This window comes from Mirounga angustirostris, unplaced genomic scaffold, assembly GCF_029215605.1.
Source record: "Mirounga angustirostris isolate CCGP_5_RB_7025 unplaced genomic scaffold, mMirAng1.0.hap1 SCAF_17, whole genome shotgun sequence".
In the NCBI taxonomy this organism is placed as follows: domain Eukaryota; kingdom Metazoa; phylum Chordata; class Mammalia; order Carnivora; family Phocidae; genus Mirounga; species Mirounga angustirostris.
Window position 1 is genome coordinate 1468862 of NW_026991725.1, and position 21815 is coordinate 1490676.

The following is a 21815-nucleotide window of genomic DNA, read 5'->3' on the forward strand; positions in this document are numbered from 1 at the left end:
TGAACCATTGCTGCTTCTTTTTTTTTAAGATTTTTTATTTATTTATTTGACAGAGAAAGAGAGAGAGGGCACAAGCAGGCAGAGTGGCAGGCAGAGGGAGAGGGAGAAGCAGGCTCCCCACTGAGCAGGGAGCCCAATGCAGGGCTCGATCCCAGGACCCTGGGATCATGACCTGAGCTGAAGGCAGATACTTAACCGACTGAGCCACCCAGGCGCCCCTGAACTATTGCTTCTAAGGGAAATATAGGCTTAGGTTTCTGTGAGCCCCTGGTTATAAGAATTTCATCAAGTAAACAGTACATACCTTTTTTGTTTGGTTGGTTGGTTTTTAGAGAGAGAGAGTGAGGAGGAGAGGCAGGGGTTGAGGCAGAAAGAGAATCCTAAGCAGGTTCCATGCTCATCGTGGAGCCCAAAGCGAGGCTTGATCTCACAACCCTGAAATCATGACCTGAGCCAGAATCAAGAGTGGGAAGCTCAACTGATTGAGCCACCAGGCGCCCCATAACTTTGTTTTATGTAGGTTTCTGTTTATAGCCACTTTATTTAATATATATTGTTGATTCATTAACATTGAACTCATGGCTGACACCACTATAACTTGTGCCCGAACAGATACACGTTTTCTCTCTAAGGCACATCACAGCCTTCTTGCACTTAGGAACACTAGAACACTTCAGCACTATGCTTGGAGGCCATTTAAAGAGTGAAATCTCCAACAAAAAGCACACAAATGTGAAAAATATGGCTCTAAATAGACCATGACAAGGGCACTTGCTTAAGGTATGAGAACTTGGACAAGAAGGCAGAGAGTTACCTTGTTGAACCTCAGCTGGGAACATGTGTATCAGTTGACTTGAATTTTTTGCCACTCTGGGTATGTCCATGAAGGACTGCAAAAGCACCATGGGTATTGAGTTTGGTGTTATTAACGAGTTTTAGCAAGTAGCTGAATTCACAAATACAAAATCCATAAATAATGATGACCAAGTATATTGTGGTAAGTGTCGTGAGGGAGGTAAGCATTGGGTACCATGGGAGCACAGAGAACACTTGGTGTAGTCCTGGTGGAAGTATGGGTTGTAGTGAGGAAAAGGAGAGTGACTTTGGAAGGCTCTCTGGAAGTTAACTAGGCCAAGTGAGAAGAGAGTGTTCCAAGTGGAAGGAACAGCATGGGCAGAGACAGAGGAGGTGTGACACAGCCGAGGGGTTGCAGGTATCTAAATCTATGATAATTTGGAGGGTCATGTGAGAAAGGTGGAGTGGGAGAGAGACTGAGCCTTCTGTGGAAACACTTTCTAGTTTGGTGCTGTGGTATGTATGGGTAGTGGTCAGTGGGCTAGGCCCAAATAATGTACTTCTGGATTCTAAAAGTAATTTGTATCTGGAATTTCTCATTGTTTACTTCTCATGTCTGCATTTTTTTTTTTTAAAGATTTTATTTTTATTTATTTGAGAGAGAGAATGAGAGACAGAGAGCATGAGAGGGAGGAGGGTCAGAGGGAGCAGCAGACTCCCCGCTGAGCAGGGAGCCCGATGCGGGACTCGATCCCGGGACTCCAGGATCATGACCTGAGCCGAAGGCAGTCGCTTAACCAACTGAGCCACCCAGGCGCCCTCATGTCTGCATTTTTAATTCAACAAAAGCAGTACTGTTTCATTCATTAAATTTAGGTAGGGTGGAAACTGAATTTTTTGCCCCACAGTTTGTTGATTAAAATTTGAGGGCTACTCTTTTAAACAGTGCTTTAAGCATTCCAAACTCAAATATGCAGAAGATACTAGTGTTTCTTTTGTTTTGGTTGTTGGAGGAAATTGCCAATGGCTTCGATTAGGTAGAGCAAACCTTTTCTTTTTATTTTGATATTTTTATTGCTTTTAAAAATTTACAAAGCCGGGCGCCTGGGTGGCTGAGATGGTTAAGCGTCTGCCTTTGGCTCAGGTCATGATCTCAGGGTCCTGGGATCGAGTCCCGCATCAGGCTCCCTGCTCCTTGGGAGCCTGCTTCTCCCTCTGCTTCTCTCTCTCTCTCTCTCTGTCTCTCATGAATAAATAAATAAAATCTTAAAAAAAAATTTACAAAGCCGGGGTGCCTAGGTGGCGTAGTCGGTTAAGCTTCCGATTCTTGGTTTCAGCTCAGGTTCTGATCTTAAGGTCATGAGATCGAGCCCCGTGTGGAACTCTGTGCTCAGCACAGGGTCTGCTTGGGATTCTCTCTCCCTCTCCCTCTGCTCCCCTGCCCTGCGCCCTCCCTCTCCCCCCACCCCGCAAAAATAAATAAATAAGTCTTTTTAAAAAATTACAAAGCCAACACATCCTTATTGTAAAAAATATGAAAATGCAGATAAACAATGTGTTTTTACCATCTAGCAATAAATACTATTAACATCTTAGGGTATGCTTTTCCTGCATGTTTACATAGGTCACAGCACTTAGATTGGAAATGTCTAATGCCCATTAACCTGGGAAATCAGAAGAGAAAAAACCATGCCTAATTATCAACTCAGAACTTGATTGGAAAAGTGGTGCTCTAATTTCTGAAGTCAACGTAGGTATCATATCTTGCTGTTTATCCAAGTAGCACAGTTAGAGTGACACTAATGTCTTCCCTCTCCTGTGTAAAGAGAAACTTCTTAAGCCACATGAATAAGGAAGAAGAACTTCAAGAAAGATTAGACATGTAATAGGACTGATTATTGTTTTGAAAGATTAGTCTCAAAGGGTCCATTTCATGGGGAAGCATTTTGAATTAATGATAAATTGGGGCATGAGGGATTAATTTGAGGCCCCCTGGGTGTAGAAACTTTGTGACTTTGTTTGAAAAGCTGGGTTCTAGGGGCACCTGGGTGGCTCACATGGTTAAGTGTCTGCCTTCGGCTCAGGTCATGATCCCAGGGTCCTGGGGTCAAGCCCCACATTGGGCTCCTGGCTCAGCGGGGAGCCTGCTTCTTCCTCTCCCCCTGCTCATGCTCTCTCTCTCTCTCTCTCTCTCTGTATCTCTGTGTCTCAAATGAATAAATAAAATCTTTAAAAAAAAAAAAAGAAAAAAAAGCTGGGTTCTAGTTGGAAAAGTTTATAGGCAGCAATGTTGGGGTTGGCTTCTAGGTTGGTAGGAATAGAGATGGAAAGATCTTAGCAGAGGAGTGATTGCCTTTTTAAATATTTTATTTAAAGAAATGTTTTTGAATAGGTAAAAGAGTGTATGTTTGTATAATTTGTGTGTGTGTGTGTATATATATCTGTATATCTGGTTCGCTCCCTTCTTTTGCACTATTAGTGGCATATCATACACAGTTATTTGTCTTTGCTTCCTGTCACTCACATTCAACAGTTACCAAGATTTTTCCATATTTGTTTCAGCTTTCCCTCATGTGTCGTTCCCCTCACCCCAGGTTGAAGTATTTTGTTTTATTTTATTATTTTATAAATAAATAAAATAGGGGGAGTGGGAGAGGGAGAAGCAGGCTTCCCGCCGAGCAGGGAGCCCGATGCGGGGCTTGATCCCGGGACCCTGGGATCATGACCTGAGCCGAAGGCAGACGCTTAATGACTGAGCCACCCAGACGCCCCTCTATTTATTTATTTTTAAGTAGGCTCCATGGCCAGCATGGAGCCCAATGTGGGGCTTGAACTCACAACCATGAGATGAAGACCTGAGCTGAGATTAAGAGTCCAACGCTTAACTGACTGAGCCACGCAGGCGCCCTGGTTGCAGTATTTTATTTTTTTAAAGATTTATCCATTTGAGAGAGAGAGAATGAGCAGTGGGGGGCGGGGGAGTAGAGGGAGAGGGAGAGAGAGAATCCTCAAGAAGACTCCCTGCTGAGCACAGAGCCTTACACTGGGCTTGCTCCCACAACTCATGAGATCATGACCAGAGCTGAAACCAAGAGTCAGATGCTCAACTGACTGAACCACCCAGGTGTCCTTGGTTAAAGTATTTTAAAGGAAATTCTAGACAATGCATCATTGCAACCCTACATACTTCACTTCTGTACACACCTTTTGAAAAGTAATAGACTTTTTCTTATATACCATAGTGCCATTGCCGTGTCTGTCCGTGGCATCATTTGGTATCTGATCCATAACTTCATTTCCCACATTATCTAACAAATGTCTTCTTAGAGTTGGTTTGTTCAAATCAAGACCTACATGTTATGTTTGATTGTTTTGTCTCCTTTCTTTTAATCAAGAACAGTTCTGCCTTCCCTTTTAAAAATGTTCTTCATGTCATAAGCTTGTTAAAGAAGCTGGTTAGTTGTCCTGTAGAATTCCCACATTCTGGATTTGTCTTTGTTTCCTTGTGGTATCGTTTAACCTTTCCTTCTGTCCCTCATATTCCTGTAAATGAGAGTTAGCTCTAGAAACTTGGTTAGGTTCAGGTTCAGCCTTTTTGGCAAGAGTACTTCATAGGTGGTGCTGTGGGCCTCATTTTGCCCTGCATTAGGAGGTGTCTGATTATCTCACTTTTAGTGATGCGAAGACTAATCAGATGGTTCAGGTGGGCCAAATAGTAGATTTTTGCTTGTTTTGTCTTAAAGGTTCAATCAGTTGCCAGCTAATTTAAAAAAAAAATCAAGATCTGGCAACAATTTGCCAGAGCCAGGTAGCAGCTACCCCCTTTTAATCAGGCTTGTGTTCTCCAGTTTACCCCGACCCTCCTCCCTCCCCCTCCCCCCATACTTACATACTGCTCACTTTCGTCACCTACCTTGTCTCTGTAGGCATTTGATTTTGTGATCAGTGCTTTCAAAGTGCTGCCAAAATGGGTTATTGCAATCTAGGCTTTTTTTTTTTTAAGATTTTATTTATTTTTGACAGAGAGAGTGTACAAGCGGGGGAAGCCCAGGCAGAGGAAGAGGGAGAAGCAGGCTCCCTGCTGAGCAGGGAGCCCAATGTGGGGCTCGATCCCAGGACCCTGGGATCATGACCTGAGCCGAAGGCAGATGTTTAACCGTCTGAGCCACCCAGGCGCCCTGCAATCTAGGCTTTATATTGTTTCTCAGAGATTGTTTAGGATTGGCAAGTCCCTCTAATCAGTCCTCATTTTGGTCACAGTTTGGAAATGTCTTAATCATTGGACCATAAGTGTTGTTTTGGTTTTTCTTTTTCCTTTTTTTGGGGGGGGGGGGCATGCATAAGTGTTTTGCTTGGCTTCACATGATATTATCATTGGTGTTGATCCAGAAACTAGATAGCAGTATGTCCTGCTACCAGGCTGGTTCCCTCTTTGTCTTCAGTCTAGTAGTGAGCCTAAGGAATCTGGAGGTATATCATTTCTGTTTCCTGATGAAATTAGTACCTCTGGGAATGGAATCTTACATACACAGCTCTGGGACAGCTTCTTTCCTCAACATCCTGTTGCAACCAAATTTGGTGAAAAGTGAGAAGTTACTCTGCCTAAGCGTGTGAACTGAAAAGCTTCAGGCTGTGCTCTAGTTAAGTCTGAATGCCACCAAACCAGGTGATTGGAAATAAACTTTTTGGGCTCCTGGGTGGCTCAGTTGGTTAAGCATCTGCCTTTGGCTCAGGTCATGATCCCGGGGTCCTGGGATCGAGCCCTGCATCGGGCTCCCTGCTCAGCGGGGAGCCTGGTTCCCCCTTTCCCTCTGCATCTCCCCCTGCTTGTGTGCTTGCTCTCTCTCTCTCTCAAATAAATAAATAAAATCTTTTAAAAATGCAAATCAAAATAGTAAGAAAACACTTAAAAAAAGAAATAAACTTTTCTTATCTTTTGTAGTTTTCTCTAACCCCTGAAATCTCTGGCAGAGTGAGAACCTTGTTTCTCTAGGCTTGGAAATCCTGGTTTCTGCCCGAAACTTTGCATGCTGCCCCTGCCTAAATCTCATGTGTCCATGTTTCCATGGTGGTTTTTTTTTTTTCTTAGAGGGCGCTATTAGAAGTTGAGAATGATGATTTTTCTTTCTGACTGAATGCATGGCTCTATGAGGCTGGGTAGTACATGAGTATATTTTTTCTTGCATTTAATCAAGAATCCAGCAGAGTAAACATTGGCCAACAAAGGAGCACAGCTTCACTGTGAGAAACCAGGTCAGGTAGCCTGTAGCACAGAGCTCTCACATGCTCAACTTGTTATATTTGTTTGAAGGCTTTTTTATTTTTAAAGTGTGTTTTGCAGGTGGCATTTTCTTCAGACCATTTGTCTGGTTTTTCAGTGTCCCTTGCATAGTTTGTGCACCTGAGCTGCTGCCGCCGCTGCTGCTGCCACCACGTGCTGAAGAGAAAGCTGTGGTGTGTGGGTGGGACACATCGAATACCTACTCCCCCCCCCGCCCCATGAACGCAACTGTAGCTCAGAGCACGGTCTTAGAAGGCCTGCTTTCTTAGGCAAGATGACTTGTCTTAGAGTGAGTTTTAGGTCCTAATGTGCTATCGTAAACCTTCAGATTGGCACTTCCACAATTAGTGCCATGAGGTACAGCTCAAAAAACTCTTGGCCTGATTTTCTCTGGATGGCATAAGCATTGATTTGATCTATAGTGAGAGAAGAATTGGGTCTCTGTGCTAATAAGTAAATGTTTTTGTCTGTGGTAACTCGATTATTTCATTGCCCTGTCATTATCAAAGCAGGGTGGGTACCATACAGTTTTGCAGGGTTGCTGTGGGAATTACATGAACATCATGTCATTTATATAGCCCTTTACTTTTGTGAAGTAGTTTATAGTACGTGCCTTATGTCATACTCCTCCACCCTGGAAGCTCTTTGAAAGTATTCTGTGAACTGAGATTTGGCAACATAGGATGACAGGAGTTCGTAAAGCCTCTTTCTGTAGGAAGAGGCTACAGGTTGGCTCTCTTTTTCTTAGGCCTTAAGAAACAGAACTTGGTGAGATTGCTCAAAGGTAGAACCAGGACTGGGTTTTTCAGATATTGATAATGTGTTCTGTGAGAAAGAGCCCCTAACAGGCAAGGACTGGGGCTGCTTGCCTGGATCATTGCTGGACTCTTGGGCTGATGTCTTTCTTTGTCTCTTTGTGGTTGGCAGTGAGTGGAAGTTTCTCAAAGTACATTGGCCCTACCTACAAACCCTTAACGCCCCATATGACCTCGGTCACCAAACCACTTCAGGGCTTTATTTTTATCCTAGCCGTTTCGTTTCAAGATGTGAGGTTGGTTTCTTTCCCCTAGCAGAGCAAAGTTCTCTGGGGGAAGAAACAGTGCCAGGGTGCAGTTGAGGCTGGTTAAACACCAAAACCACACTCTTCATCTTTCTGGGCTTGAGACGTGACATAAGCCATGCTGCAAACACCAGCTTCCACACTGTGAAGAAACCTTGTCAGATACTAACTTCATTTATTTGGTGTGTGTGTTTTGTTTTTAATTTTAGACTAGTAAAATGTGGGGGAAAAGAGGTGTACCTGCCCATTCTGCTCTAGCCAGAAATTCTAATTCTAAGAATGGACACCTTGTTAAAATCCAGTATTTCCGAGCTTAAGGTTTTTCATCTTCCCCAACAGTGTTGATGAGAACTCTCACAACTCACCAGGTCTCAGGAAACCGGATTACCAACATATCCTGTTCGCGTGCATGTGTGTATTCTGTGTTACCCACAGGCCACTTTCCACCCCACGTGACCTTTAGTTACCATCCGGAAAGTCAGGACCCAGATACCAGTCAGAATTTCCAGGCTTTGGTTTGGTTTAGACATTTTAGAAAATGTTAACAGTAGTAATTTTACAGAGACTTTCTGAGTGGCACACATAGTGAATAGGAAGTAACATGTCCTGAGAAGATGGGGAAAGGCAGTACCGATACTCTTCGAGAAATGTGTTTGAAAAGGAACATTCAGGAGAAAACTTGCAACCAAAATGCACAGGGGAGGAGGAGAGGACAGGAGAGAATTATTTAATTAATTAGAAGTGAATAATGCCCCAGTTTTTAGGTTTTAAGGCTAAATTCTGAAGCTCTTATTACATTCATTAAAATTATAATACACATTATTAAAGTTGTTTATTACACACTTCATCACATTTTTTTTTAATCAGCATCTCTCAGTGTGAACAGGCTGTAATGAGTCAGGTAATGCTCTAGAACAGGGGTAGATAAAAGACTGCCAGTGGCCTGCAAGCTCAGAGTGGTTTATAACATACTTACACAAGGACTTGTTTAAAAAGAAGAACACGTGACAGAGATGTATGTGGCCCACAAGGCCTAAACAATTTACTGTTTGACCCTTTACAGAAAGAGTTTGCCCACCACTGCTCTAGAATGGGAAGGGTGAAGGCAGTTAATACAGTGGCGGTCCTTCACTTAGGACATTGATTGTTAATAAGTGTTATTGCCTTTGGGGGGGGGGCGGTTCCTCATTTTTCGGAACTGTCACTGCAGGATGTTTAGCATGCCCACTACATACCAGTAGCGGCCCTCACACATTTCCAAGCACTCCCTGGAAGGAGTGCTACCATTCTGGCTGAGAATCACCGACATAGGAGCTTGATGAAATCAAAAACACCTTGTTAAGGTTTCCTCTCTCATTTCCTATCAGTCAGAGAGACAGGTTTGGGATTTGGCTCTTCCTGGCATAAGGATTGACCATAGTGAGAGAGAATGTGAGTAACTCAGGGAACAAGGACAGTGCTCAGTAGGGTAGAATAAAAAGGTTTTAAGGAGGCCATTTAATGAATATGTTGCATGTTCACCCTTAAAGAATTGAGATTGATGTTTAATTTATGAAAGCTTTGTTTTGATGTTGCACATGCTTTGTAAAGCATGTTCCTCTCTATGTGAGAGGAAGAGTAGCCATCTTTGGCCTTCATGTCCAGATGATTTTGAGATCTGTGGGAATCTGTATGGTATACTTGAGAGACTTGTTCAAAGCCGACGTAAGGATGTAGTTTTGGCATCTTGTGAATAACCTGATATCCAGACGTAAGCCAGAACTCTGGGGTTGGAGAATTTTCCAGCCTGGGAGAGTTGACTGAGAAAAGTCCTCCTTTGGCTCCTTACCAAGTTAGACAAGGGAGCAATCAGCTGCTGAGTTCTAGCCAACTGGAATGTATGTGAGGGTGTACTATAAATCGTCCCTTAGGATCCAGCTCCTAGTCTGTGAAGAGCCTTCCAAATAAGAATGAGACCCTTACATAGGATCCTTGTCACTCTGCTCCTGCTTTAAGAAGGGGTAGAGTAGTGATTTGATGTTACTGTGGGAGCAGCTCACTTTATATAGTAACGTACTGCCTGTTGTGTGGGGCAAGAGATCGCACTGACCTTTTCGTTTTCCCCCTGTTGCCTTTCTCACCAATTTCCTGTATCGTTCTTTATTTCTGACCATACTCTTGGGGAGATGTATCTGCAGGTCTATCATTCTGTAATCCCTCTCTACTCTTAAAGGTTCCAGAATTTCATTTGTCTATACTCTGTTTTCCCTGTCTTGGATGTAATGTTTGGGCTAAGATAGTGAATATGAAAAAGTTGTTTTCTTGGCTGGTGATCTTCTCCCAGTCGGCAGACTATTTGTTAGGCTTCAGGGGGAAACTCCAGGTTTTTCTCCCCTCTTGGAAGCCTTTCACTTTACTCATAAATATTTAATATTGAAGTTACTGCTCAGTTTTATTTTTCCAAGTATTACTATATAGACATTAGACCAGAAGGACCTTAAAATACTATAGAGACTCTTTCTGATGCTTGAGTCTCTGTAAAATGTATTTACCACACATTTTTGAGAGCTTCAGTGATTTTTTTCAGTTGTTGGTCTTCCATCTGTCCACTGATCGAGAACTTGATTATCTGTTATGGAAATCACAAGGCATCTCCTACAATTGTTCTTTCCATGTCATTCATGCCTTGAACCATCAGAGAACTGTGTACATGGGTAACATATTGGTCCCCAGTAGTATTGCTTTGACTGAATTGTACTTTGGTGTAAGGTCATCAGCCTATATTAAGACAAATAATAAAGAGGTCTAGGGAATCATTGCTATTTGTATCACATGGTATCTTCTATCTGGAAACCCATGGGAGAAATGTCTGCTTTTAGTATCAGAGATAGTTGTGCTGTGTGGGTTTTTTTTTTTTTTTTTTTAATTTAACTTCATGCACATATATGAATTTTTTTTTTTTAAAGATTTATTTATTTGACAGAGAGAGATAGGGAGAGAAGGAACACAAGCAGGGGGAGTGGGAGAGGGAGAAGCAGGCTTCCCACAGCGCAGGGAGCCCGATGTGGGGCTCAATCCCAGGACCCTGGGATCATGACCTGAGCCGAAGGCAGACGCCTAATGACTGAGCCACCCAGGCGCCCCGCACATATATGAATTTGTTTTTAGGAATAATTGTCTTAATTGTCCCAGAGGTTAGTGTCAAACTTGTAACTTCCTTTAATAAATATGAAGGACTTTCTGACATGCATTTTGTGTCATGTCCTTACTACTAGTGACCTCTGATTTTTTTCTCTTTTGTTCCTTTCTTGTTTTCAATTTATTTTATGCTGCAGTATAGTATATACCTTCATACGTTGCCTAAATAACAGTTTTATATGGACATTTTTCTCTTTTTCTCTTGCTTAATCAGTTGTAAAACCTCTTAGGTCAGCTAGTCCTCTTTGAGGGGGTCAGGGTTTTCCCTGTCCCCATTCAGGTTCTTTCTGTAAATATTTAGTGAGTACCTTTATGTGTTGATTAACACATAATGATAATAATAATGATTATTATTCTAGGCACCGCACACATCTTTTCCTTAAAGATACAGTCTAGTAGGAAAAACGGATATGTAAATAAATACTTGGCAGTAAAATGTTACAAATGCGATGATAGAAATATGTACACTGTACAGGGATAATACAGAGGAGAAAGACATTAACTCATGATGAACAGGGAGAGCTACCTAGAAAGGTGATCTGTCCTTACTTTTGAAGGATGAAAGAAGTTCTTTAGGTAGATGGGAGTAGCCAGCTTTTCTGGGAGAAGGAACAACATAGATAAAAATATGATGTGGTTAGAAACTGCAAGTGGTTGCTCCTAGGATTCCTGGCCAAGAGTCTGTAATTAGAATATCTTAGGCCATGGTACAGATGTCCAAATTGATGTGTTTAATCAGTCAGCTGGAGCTGAAGATTCATCACAAAGTAGATACTTTGGGCTCTTGATTTGGCCCAAGCTTAGAAGTGGATCCTTCAAATAGTTCTTCTCTGCTTTATTTTATGCATTAGCAAAATTTGAGTCATCCTAAAGTCATGCCTTCCATCATTCTGGGAAGCTTTCTGAGCCAAGGCCAGTTTGGCTTAGGAGTAGGTTATGCTTTGTGTTGTAACCATTGGCAATAAGTCCTCTTCTTGCCCTGCACACGCACAGTAGGACTGCAGCTAATGAAGCACATGGGAAGGAGGAGCTGGGATGATACCCTCTGCGGATTTACATTTTTCTGGGGTGTTTCTTGGTAAGGATGCTAAAACTTTAATAAGATTCTGAGCTGACTTGTGCAACAGATCTCTGAGATACTGGGTCCTAATTTGTAAAGCAAACTATGTGTAAGTCAGTTGACATTCTCTCTGAGGAATTTTTTTGGCAGATTTTCCTTTAGACTTCTGGACAGATCTGTAAAACAATATGGCTTTTAAAATACTTTGACGTGACACACATCTAAAGGTTGAGTAAGGCACTAATAGATGCCCTCGGTGTTTCCAATAAGCTGTCCCTTGTGGCTAATGGGGACTAGGACTTTCATCTTCTGGAATACATTCCTAAATTGTTTTTTATTTCCATGGACACATTTCTTAATCTCTTCCCTTGTTTCTACCTCTGTAAAGTAAGGCTATAGTCTATACCATCAACAGATCTGGTATTTGATACCAGTGTAGCTTTCTGCACTTAGATGGAGTCCCAAACTTTTAGCACAGTCACCTTCATTTCTACCACCTCAGAGTTAGAATCTTGGTGTGGGGGTTAGGACATACAGGGCAGAGGGTTATTGGCTATGGAATAAAGGCTTTTGGTGGGACAGCAGAAAAGATTGTGGTAATTAAAAAAAAACACCTTTTATTACAAAATAATATCCATACAGAAAAGTATACGTATCAAAGCCATACAGTTTGATAAGTTGTCACAAACTAAGCATATGTGTGTAACCAGCAGAGTTTAATCGGTTTTTGACTCATGTTACTTTTGTTCTTTTTAACTCTAAACTCCGATATTCCCTATATGTTTAATAGTTACATTAACAGGGAGAGAGCATTGTAAATAAATTAGGAAGAAGTTAATGCTCATGTTTTCCCTTGCTAATGCTTCCTGGTATGCCTAAGATTGATTTTTCATTGTTGAGAGAAGAAAGGAGAATTGGACCAAAGATGAGAGATTTAAAGGTGTTTGCCCCGTCTTCTGAACTAGATATTTTGGGTCTGGGAACAAGCACAGAAAAGACATGACTGACAAAAAACTAGGTGGAAGCAGGCGTTGCCTTCAGTCACAGCGGAACAGTCTCTCACCAGAAGTGCTGTGGTTTTTGGCCTTAATGTTGAACTGTTTGGCTGTGGGGGGTTGGGGGGGGGTGACATAATGGCCCACCTGCTTCTGGAGACACTTGGAGCCAGCTGGGATGTGGAATCCCAGAAGTCCTGCACTGCCATGTTTATAGTCTTGTCTTTGGTGTCCAGGTAAATGCCAGGCTGTACCAGGTCATGTTGTCTGTGTGTAACCCATTTTTATTCTAACAGTTTTCTTCTCTTTTTGCTGCTAGCTGACAGTGACGTAGAGGTGTCTGTGTTGATAAAGAACAGATACAGAAGTTTGCCTCCAAACCTGAATAACCATTTTTAACTTGAAACACTTTTCCTAGGAGTTGATGCACCAGAATCCTTCCCTTATTTGGTGCCCTGCTTAAATCTGAAGCTTGCACGAGGTTGCCAGAGCGCTCTGTATGCTGATTATTTGCTTTTTGGTACCCACAGCAGAGTGGTTTGTGAAACCTTCTTTGTGACCACATCTTTCTTAAACTGAAGCTTTGTTCTCCTTTGGGTTCTTAGATTAGTTCTTGCTCCTCCCTTTCCTGAGAGATTTGGGGGTTTTCCTGTATTGTGGTAGGTGGGTAGGCAGGAGGGTATGTTTTCAGATATTTTTTCTGGATTATGCACAGTCCCTTGATGGTGTATGAATGTACATATATTCTTTGACTCTTTTTTTTTTTTTTTTTTTAAGATTTTATTTATTTATTTGACAGAGAGAGAGACAGCGAGAGCAGGAACACAAGCAGGGGAGTGGGAGAGGGAGAAGCAGGCTTCCTGCCGAGCAGGGAGCCCGATGTGGGAGTCGATCCCAGGACCCTGGGATCATGACCTGAGCCGAAGGCAGACGCTTAACGACTGAGCCACCCAGGCGCCATATTCTTTGACTCTTGAAGAACTATTTCTCTATTAACCAGGCAGTTTATGGATTTATTTAGAAAAAATGTTGAGTTTTTATTTACTAGTTCTATTACTGCTATTTCACTGTTACAGAAAGCAGGGTTTTATTCACTTGAACTTTTCTCTTCTTTCTTCCTGTTGGCATTATCTTAGGGTGCATTTGTTAAGTGCTTCCACTGACTTGCCAGATATGATGTGGACTGGAAGTATCTACTTCCCTTAAACTGTAAGACTTCTCAGTTGGTTTGAACTAGTGGTCTCTCAGTGAATGATAGCTGGAACCATTAGCGGGTTTTTGCTTGGGGTTGCTTTAGCTTTTGGCCTTTATAAACATTCTCGGTGGCTATCTTGGTTCTGCCAAAAAGATTGCCTTCTTTAAAGGTGAAAGATTAAGAGCTCAGACTCTGGAGCCAGACTGCCTGGGTTAACCTTGGACAAGTCATTCTCTGTTGCTCCATTTCCTCATCTGTAATACAGAAACCATAGGATTACTGAACTCACAGGATTGTCGTAGGTTAAATGAGTTAATAGACAAGGTGCTTAGAACAGTGCCTTAGGCATAGAAGGTGCTCTAGAAGTTTGGACTTTTATTATTAAGGTGCTTGGGTGTGTCACACTTGTTTTGTTCAGCTGGAAAAACTTGAAGTCTTATTATCTGAAATGTGTTTGGGTAGCCTGGGGTACTTTTAACTCCTAAAGCACAGAGCCAGCTCTGTAAATTCAACCAGTCCTCAGTGGGGGGCTGTCTCCAAGCTTTCGAAAGTTACAGCCCAGTAAGGTGTTAGGCCACACTCCCCGCACTGTGTGGATTATAAGCTGAGTAGAAGAGTAGAATACTGGATAGGTTCTCCAGTTCTTTGTTCTCATTGGCTGAGCCTTTTTTTGTGCTTCACGAGTATGTCTTTCGCTCCTGCCATACGTCAAGCCAGGAGTTGTACACATATGGGTATTATAATCTTCGGAGCCAACTCTCTTACATCCATCCATCTCTCCATCTACCAGTCCATCACTGTTGATAATTCCTGTGTCCTGGGTTATAGAAATGAAACATTAACTAAAGTATATCTATCAGGGGCGCCTGGGTGGCTCAGTCGTTAAGCGTCTGCCTTCGGCTCAGGTCATGATCCCAGGGTCCTGGGATCGAGCCCCACATCGGGCTCCCTGCTCGGCGGGAAGCCTGCTTCTCCCTCTTTCACTCCCCCTGCTTGTGTTCCTCTCTCGCTGTGTCTCTCTCTGTCAAATAAATAAATAAATCTTTAAAAAAAAAAAAGTATATCTATCACAGTCTAGAGCTGTGCTGACCAGTGTGGTAGCCATATTGCCTATTTAGATTAATTAAAATGAAATACAATTAAAAATTTAGTTTCTCAGTCACACTGGCCACCTTTCAAATACTCATTACCCACATGTGGCTAGTGGCTGCTGTATTGGTCTGTGAAGATAAGGAACATTTCTGTCATCGTGGACAAAGTTCTAGGGACAGAGCTGGTCTAAAGACAGATGTGTATGTACTTAGGATGTACTGTGATACACAGCATCAGATGTGTATGAAATATTCTCTAAGCCTGCAGGATAAGGTATCAGGCTCAGCCTAGGGGTAGAGGGTTGGGAAAGCAAGGAAAAGTAGGACTTTATTAGATATAGAAAAGCTTGGCAGCCGAAAGAACATGGTGAATTTCAGGCACCATGAATAATTCTTTGTTGCCTGAAGTATAGGCCTTATCAGCAAGGGTGGAGACAGGAGGAACAGCAGAAGACCAGACTAGAAAGGCCATTTGTTCACCAAGTATTTATTGGTTACCTCCTTTGAGCCCACTGTTGTGAACAAAATATACGAAGTCCTTGCTGTCATGGTGTGTGTGTGTTTGTGTAAAAATTGGTGATAAATGCTATAAAAACAGGGTAAACTGGAGCAGTGGTTCTCAAACTTGTCCCCAAAACCTGGGGAGCCTTTAAAAATCCCAGTGCTCAGGTCTCACCCCCAGGTGTCACACCTGTGCAAATTAAATCAGTGTCTGGGGATGGAGGCCAGGCATCTGTATTTTCAAAAGATTTGCACGCCATTCCATTGTGCTATAAAGTTTAGGAACCCTCGTATTGGAACATAAAACTGGGAGCATGCTTGGCACATTCAAGGGACAGGAGGCTACAGGAGTAGAGAGTGAGTATTGGATAGGCCTTTTATAGGTTACTGTAAGAATTTTGGCTTTTTTTTTTTTTTTTAAGATTTTATTTATTTATTTGACAGAGAGGTACACAGCAAGAGAGGGAACACAAGCAGTGGGAGTGGGAGAGGGAGAAGCAGACTTCCCGCTGAGCAGGGGACCTGAGCGGAAGGCAGATGCTTAATGACTGAACCACCCAGGAGCCCTGGCTTTTTTTTTTTTGAAGGTTTTATTTTATTTTTATTTATTTACTTTTTAAAGATTTTATTTATTTATTTGACAGAGAGAGACACAGTGAGAGAGGGAATACAAGCAGGGGGAGTGGGAGAGGGAGAAGCAGGCTTCCCGCCAAGCAGGGAGCCCGACACGGGGCTGGATCCCAGGACCCGGAATCATGACCCGAGCCGAAGGCAGACACTCAACGACTGAGCCACCCAGGCGCCCCTTAAGGTTTTATTTATTTATTTATTTATTTTTAAAGATTTTATTTATTTATTTGACAGAGACAGAGATAGTGAGAGCAGGAACACAAGCAGCGGGAGGGGGAGAGGGAGAAGCAGGCTTCCCCCTGAAGAGGGAGCCCGATGTGGGACTTGATCCCAGGACCCTGGGATCATGACCTGAGCCGAAGGCAGACGCTTAACGACTGAGCCACCCAGGCGCCCTAAGGTTTTATTTTTAAGTAATTTCTATACCTACCCAAAATGGGGCTTGAACTCAGACCCCTGAGATCAAGAGTCATATGCTCCACCAACTGAACCAGCCTGGCGCCCCGGATTTTGTCTTTTATTTTGATGTTAACTGTGATCTCTTTTTGTCCAGTCTCTTGGGCCAGAATGTAGCAGAGGGAACTGCTATTCCTCAGGATCAGAATGCTTAATTCCTGATAGAACTCTCTTTTTCTTTGAATACCTTTGTCTGGGTTTTGTCAGATTATCCTCCAAAAAGAAGTAGATTTAAATTCTCATGAATAATGATGAGTATGTTACTTCCCTACAGCATTAATATTAGTACTGCACTATTTTTCTTGAGGGTTTTGTGTGTAGCACCTGGATAGTCTATTTAATCACTATCAAATCTGTATGTTTTATATATTCTTCAGTCACTTATCGAATATGTACTAAGTACCAACCACCATGCTAGGTAGGCCATTTAAAAATATTGAAAGGGGAGCGCCTGGGTGGCTCAGCCGTTAAGCATCTGCCTTCGGCTCAGGTCATGAGCCCCACATCAGGCTCCCTGCTCCGCAGAAAGCCTGCTTCTCCCTCCCCCACTCCCCCTGCTTGTGTTCCCTCTGTCACTGTGTCTCTCTCTGTCAAATAAATAAATAAAATCTTTAAAAATAAAAAAATTAAAATATTGAAAGGAGGGCGCCTCGGTGGCTCAGTTGGTTGGGCGACTGCCTTTGGCTCAGGTCATGATCCTGGAGTCCCGGGATCGAGTCCCGTGTCGGACTCCCTGCTCAATGGGGAGTCTCCTTCACCCTCTGACCGTCTCCCCTCTCATGCTCTTTCTCACTCACTCTCTCTAAAATAAATAAATAAAATCTTTTAAAAAACATATTGAAATAAGAATATCCAGATTATCTCTAAAAATGAAATCACTGTTTCATTTGGTTTGGGACTTTTTCTAAAGACTCATACTTGGTTCGGGGCCACTGCTGGTCTCTGTAGATGAGTTATTTAGAACTAGAACCCCTGGGAGTTAGGGACAGGGATCATGATTGAGTGTGGAATGACCATTTCCTTTATCTTCCCTCTCTTCTCTGTCTTCATTGCCATTGGGTGATTGCAGTAGCTTCTTAATTGGTCTCCTGGCCTCCACACATTTGACCCTGGCCAACTCCCCCCCCCCCCCACCGCCCCCCCGGCCACCAAAAAAAACCCTAAAATTTCTAAACAGTAGCTAGAATGTCCTTTCAAAGTGGAGGTTTGCTCATGTCACTTCTCTGTTCAACACTTTTCAGTAGTTTGATTAAAATCAGACTTTTTACTGAGGAGTACAACTTGCCTCAGCCTATTTCTCCACACTCCCTCTTGCAGAATCACTTACCTGCTCATACCAGTCTACCACATACCACTCTTGGGACCACCACACATGCTGTTCCATTTACTTATGACACATAAACAAGACTCTCTACCTGCTCCAAAGCCAACTATTTACTCAGCCTTCAGGTTTCAACTCAAGGATCTCCTCCTCTGAGATCTCTAATGCCCCTGCTGTGGAAGTATAGAGCATCCTGTATGTCCCTCATCATGGTACTTTATTATTATGTCACCCACAGAGCAGGGATCACCTCTGTCTTTGTTCTTGGTTCGTGCAGTGTCCTGTACATAGAAGGTGGACAGTTAGTTTTCGTTGAATGAATAAATGACCTTAGCATCCTCACACTCCCGTCAACCCATTCACTTATAAGATGGATTTGAGCTTGTGTGTGTGCCTTTGGAGAACTGTTTTTCTGGTTTCCCTCCTGATCACCAAGTGGGAGCTTCAACCATTTCCTCTTCTCTCTCACTGTGTGCAGTGCACACAGGGTGTCCCAGCTCACCTACTTTTCGGGTGGATGGCCATGAGAGTTCCCAGGCGCTGAGAGAGATGAATCAGAAAGAAGAGTCATTCAGAAAGTAGCCCAGTCAGAGCAACAGTGCTGCCCTTTGGCTGAACTTTCTCTCTTTCTCTGTATACCTTGACATGTCAGGCTGGTGGCACTTTTGAGCTGGTTGTTATAGATTGTCACACCACAGCACAGGGATTCATAAACCTTAATCTGGCACTTTCCCTCGATTACAGATTGTTTTGGGAAGTGTCCACGGGCCCTCTAGCCTATGTAAAAACTTTATTGGCTTTGGGTATGTTCTGTTTCCACTTGGTCACTTAGCCCCACACTGGCATTGAAGGTGGAAACCTGGAGAGTCCCATTTATATTTATTTGTAGCCTTCGGGGCTTTTGAGTTCAGAAGCTTTTAGAACAGCACTCTTTTGGCATTTGGTGGGTTTTTGTTTGGTTTGGGTTGGTTTGGTTTGGTGCTATCATGGAATAGGATGGTGCTTACTCAAAAGCTGGCAAGAAAAGTTGTATTTAGTTAGAGTCATACATTTGTGGGCTTTTTAGAATTGGAAGGAACACTGTAGGTTGGTGATTGCCCTCCTCCTCACTACCCTTCTTCACCTGTCAGCCCGTGAGAATCATTGCTGTTTACAGTAGATGTGTGAGGTAACCCTCAAGTGCTGTACAGGTAGAAAAATTTTTTTGATACCCTAATGTTATAAATCTAGCCCAGGGATCAGCACACTTTTTCTGTAAAGGGCCAGATAGTAAATATTTTAGGCTTTTGGGCCACACACTCTACTGAGGCTACTCACCTTGCCTTTGTAGAGGTAGCGACAGACAAGATGTAAACAAGCTAGTGTGGCTGTGTTTCAACAGAACTTTACTTATGGATGCTGAAATTTACATTTCATATAATTTTTCTGTGTCATGAAACACTCTTTTGAGTTTTTTCACCCATTAAAACAATATAAAAAAACATTCTTAGCTCCCGGGCCATATAGAAACAGGTGACATGCTACCTGTTGACTCTTGGGCTGTAGTTTGCTGACCCCTGATCTAGCCCAGTGGTTCCTAAATCTGGCCGCCTTTTAGAATTATCGGGAGACCTTTTGAAAATGCTGATTTGCAGTCACCTTCCCCCTCCCTGAGGATTCTGATCCTGTAGGACTGGGAAATCTTTTTTTTTTTTTTTTTAATAAAAGCTCTTCTTGTGATGCATACACACTCAGGGTTATGGAATTACCAATACTGATCTCGCTCAGCCTTCTCATTTTATAGTTGAAGAAGTAGCCTTAGAAAGTTGATGTGACTTCTCAGTAGTTATATAGCAAATAAATGGCACAACCAGAATTTTACCCAGGTCTTCAATTCTAAGATCAGTGGTCTCTGTTCATATCATTCTGTACTCATCCCTTTGCCCAGTAAACAAACAAGCAATAAATGCAGGATAGTCACAAACTCGGGGTTCCTTCTTTTCCTTTGTTTTTTTTTTTTTTTTTCAATGAAAGGGAAACTTTATTGAGGCCACAGGGCCTTGGGGCTCGGTCAGGAGGCCTCCCTGCAGGCAAAGGAGGGGCCTTATTTGACTTCCTTCTTGGGGCACAGGTTGTTGGTGTGGCTGCACTTCTTGGCGGCAGGTGACAGCGCGGGGGTGTAGGCGAGCAGAACACTCATGGCGGATCATCTTGTTTCTGGGCCCACTGATGGAGGGAAGGCTGGGTGTTGCCACCTCGCAGGCGAAGCACCAAGTGCAGGGTGGACTCTTTCTGTACGTTGTGGTCTGAGAGAGTGCGTCCATTGTCCAGCTGTTTGCCCGCAAAACTGAGATGCTGCTGGTCAGGCAGGATGTCCTCCTTGTCTTGGATTTTGGCTTGGATTTTTGACATTTTCAATGGTGTCACTGGGCTCGGCCTTGAGGGTGATGGTCTTTCCCACTAGGGTCTTCACAAAGATCTGCATCTTTTCCGTCTGCCGCAAGGCACTTCCACCAAACCGCTCCGCCACCTCATTGAAGAGATAGAGCGGGGTTCCTTCTTTTCCTTAGACTTAGTGCCAGTTTCCCTCCTGAGAGCCAGCTGGGTACTCTTAAGTTCTGCTGTCCCTCTGCTTGTTGGCTGGGTTTTCTGGAACTGACTGCTGATTTGACATTTAGCCTAATTTCCCTCCGGTCCGCTGGCTTTAAAAAGAGATAATGAAGTAATAGCAAGTAAATTGCTTTAACGTTAAGACTTTGTTGAGGCAGCACTAAGCTGCAGTGTGAGGATGAGAGCCGTTGTTTCAAGGGGTGCATTTCTTGGAAGAAGTGGTTTTAAGAGGCACGTTTTACGCTTGAGTTCACATGGCTCAGATCCAGCTGTCTAAGTAGGACATCTCAGCATGGAACTTGTGCTTAATTAGAACTAATTGAGCTGTCATTTTGCCCAGAACAGTTCAGGGGCGGGGAAACTAAAGGTGAGAAGTAATCACTGTCCCTACTCTACCTCAGCCTTGGTTTGGCCCAAGTAAGAAATGGAAGGATTGATTTTGATTTGCTCTGTCTTCAGTGAGGCATTTGAGTCATGCTACTTGGCTTGCCTGTATTTCTTTCTTTATGTGTATCCTGGAAGGAGGAATACTGAAAGTCTAATGAACTATTTATTTATTTATTTGTTTGTTTGTTTGTTTGTTTATTTATTTATTTAATTTGAGACCGAGAGCACGCGCGCACTCACACACAAGCAGGGGTGGGGAGGCACAGAGGGAGAGGAAGAAGTAGACTCCCTGCTGAGCAGGGAGCCCGATGTGGGGCTGGATCCCAGGACCCCAAGATCACGACCCGAGCCAAAGGCAGACGTTTAACCGACTGAGCCCCCTGGGCGCCCCCACCATGAATAATTTTTACCTTTACCAGATGATTGTTCCGTTACTAACTTACTGATAGGTTTCCACATTTGTATGCCAGGTCCCCCTTCTTCACTTTCTTTATCATCTCCTTAGATCTTACCTCCTCCAAAGACTTTCCTTCCTAAGGGATAGTAACGAGGGAAACAGAGTGCCTCTTGACACCTTCATAGCCGGTAGGCCTTATCTTAGGATTTGGAGCATAAATGGGGAGTTGGCAAGTTTTGGAATATTATTTGTCTTTTGTTCTTGGACTGCAGGTTCCTTGGCAGTGGGGACCTTGCCTTGTTGGTTTGTTCTTGATCGTGCCTGGCACAGCAGCAGCACAGGGATGAAAGTGGACAGCACAGCATTACCTCTGTGCTCACGTTTTCCTGCACCCTGTGAGCTCAGTGCTTTAGGGAGACCGTAAACGGGCTTCAGTTGCATGCTCTGAAAGTCCTGAACATTTGCTAACAGGTACCATTGAAATTTGGGTTTCTACCTATGTTGGCTCCTATCTAAGAGGATAGAGCCCCCTATTTAAAACATGACAAGGGTTTTTTTGGTTTTTGGTTTTAAATACTTGGCATATCTATAGAAGTGCTCCAGATGGATAAATTAAGAGAATGACAATTTGTGTTCTCCACAATACTGTAAAAATGCACACTGGAATTTCTTTTAATACCGAGTACTCTTACTATCTTTAAAATAATTCACTTCTCAGAAATTCAGTTTTCCACACAGCTATTCAGAAGGAGGAGCAACTATTTAGGAATTGAAATTGGGCATATTTCAGAATTCTTACCTCCTGTGTTGTATTGCTGCCTCTGAACAGCTTCTCTCTCCTTCCTTGCTCCATAGTTCACAAAGCATTTAGGCAGTTCTG

General features: G+C 43.0%; 1 protein-coding gene and 1 pseudogene across 9 annotated transcripts in view; one reads left to right on the forward strand and one right to left on the reverse strand.

The window, feature by feature from the left end:
• SMG6 (SMG6 nonsense mediated mRNA decay factor) overlaps positions 1–21815 on the forward strand; it is a 232660-nt gene that overhangs the window by 22580 nt on the left and 188265 nt on the right. The window lies entirely within an intron of this gene.
• LOC123854409 (ubiquitin-like) lies at positions 19646–20026 on the reverse strand (annotated as a pseudogene).